Source organism: Polypterus senegalus, chromosome 17 (genome assembly GCF_016835505.1).
Source record: "Polypterus senegalus isolate Bchr_013 chromosome 17, ASM1683550v1, whole genome shotgun sequence".
Taxonomy (NCBI): Eukaryota; Metazoa; Chordata; class Cladistia; order Polypteriformes; family Polypteridae; genus Polypterus; species Polypterus senegalus.
The window spans coordinates 91,869,982-91,872,221 of NC_053170.1; the positions used below are offsets into that span (position 1 = coordinate 91,869,982).

The window sequence follows — 2,240 nt, forward strand, 5'->3', positions numbered from 1 at the left end:
ACTGATCTAGAATATAGACATTAAGACAAGACCGGTCTATAGATTCAGTGTAAAATCATTCATATCATTGAGGCTTTCATTCAAAGTGAAGAAACTAAAATAAATGACCACTGGAGCCCCAGGACGCGTCATGACACAGTGAGGAGGGCAGAAGTAGTCAGTAATGAGGACGGAACAAGCAAATTACAAGAAATGTCAAAACGATAAGAGAGGCAATTCAAAAAAGGTCTAAAAAGATGTCAGATCGTCTACACAAAATAAAAACTGAAATAAACCACCTGGCCAGGAGTATGCGGACACCCCTCCAAAGGATTTGAGTTGTGAGTTTCAGGTGCATAACATGAAGCACACAGCCGTGTGATCTCCATTGACAGACACTGGCAAGTAGAACGGGTCGGACTTTAATTGTCGCACTCTCACAAGATGTCGGCATGTGAAATGTTTGCTCTGCTAGATCTACCCTGGTCAACTGTAAGTGCAGTTATTGTGAAGTGGAAGCATCGAGGAGCGACACCAGCTCAGCCGTGAAGTGCTGAAGCTCATAACAATCACTTATCCTCTGTGGCATCACCCACCGCAGAGCTCTAAACTGTGTCTGGAAACGACACCAGCACAAGAGCTGCACGGCTGGAGCTCCATGGGGTGGGTTTCCGTGGCCCCAGCAGGTGCACACAAGTCTAAGATCACCATGGACCAAGCCAAGAGATGGCTGGAGTGACGTAAAGCGAAGAATCACACTTTGTAATCTGGCAGTCTGATGGATGAACCTGGGTTTGTTGGATGCCAGGGAAATGTTGCCTTCTGGACTGCATAGAGGAATAATGGCAGGGTTTGGGCGAGACCCCTGGGCTCCTGTGGACGATACTGTTAATGCTACAACATACAAAGACAGTTTAGACAATTGTGGGCTTTCAGTTTTGGGAAGGCTCTTTCCTGCTCTGGCATGACATGGAGGAGTTCAATCAACCCTACTGGACACCTTTGGGATGAATTGGAACACCGACTGCCAGCCTGGTCTCCTTTTCCATTATGAGTACCTGTGACCTCACTAAAGCTGTTATGGCGGAAATCACACAACATTCCTGCAGACACTTTGAAATATTATTTGAAAGAAAAAGGGCGTCTGTTAAAGCCCTGAGGGATTGGGAGGAGTGTGGTGGGATATGGGGGGCAATGCCATATTAATGCCCATGGTTTGGGAATGGCTTGGGTGTCCACAAACTTTTTGCCATAGAGTGAAGACAGATAGATATGAAAGGCACTATATACGAGATAGAGAGAGAAAGAGATGGATGGATGTGAAAGGAACTGTATACTAGATGGATGGATGGATAGAACCTTCAATATCCAGGAATTTAATTTTAAAACAAATAGGAATGAATACAAGCTTAAGTATTTACAATTAATGTAATCTACTATATATGTTTCACAATAGAAAAGCATTCCCAAATCCATTTTTTTTCATGAAATAAATTAAACTATATAAAAGCAATACATAATGCCTTACTACTAACACTAATAAACAAAAATTCTGAATAAATTTAACAACACATCTTTTAATTCTCTTGCCACATACTACAGAACTCCTCTTACTCCATGCACACCTTCCAACAATGACTTGAAATATTAGAAACAACTTCAGCGCTACTAACCCGGCACTACAGATGCACACTTCCTCCTACTACTTACATATGTTCAAAATGTTTCTTAGAATATTTAAATATTTAAATCTCCTTCATTATAAGAAATACGACACCTCTTTAACTCCATACATTTTCAAATGTATCGATGTTATACAGCTTTAAAAAATCTTTATCCATTATAAGACACTCATCATGAATTGTCGAAAGGACATCAACAGGTGCGTCACCGTGTTGATAATTGTTGCTACTTTTTAAATGACTACATTTGCTTCACCTAATAAGAAATTCGATAGATAGATAGATAGATAAGCACTATATAATAGACAGACAGATAATACTTTTCATAACTATATCATTGATAAACAGAATAAAAGGCACAATAGCTATAGACTTGTAAGGCAGTATATTGTATCGATAGATAGCACTGAAAGGCGCTATATAACAGGTAAGTAGGTAGATAAATAGATAGATAGTCCGATTGCTCGAGTCTGAATGCTGAATGAATGCCGCGGCAGGGAAGCCAGAGCGGCGGTGACGTCACGGACTGAGCCCGCCAGCTCCGTCAGGTTCGCTGTGGCACTCGCGCGCTCTGGAGAG

The 2,240-nt window shown here is 41.3% G+C and overlaps 1 protein-coding gene across 1 annotated transcript in view; it reads right to left on the reverse strand.

Annotated features, from left to right (window-relative positions):
* Positions 1–2,240, reverse strand: part of zgc:161969 (uncharacterized protein LOC569044 homolog) — a 42,899-nt gene that overhangs the window by 40,115 nt on the left and 544 nt on the right. The window lies entirely within an intron of this gene.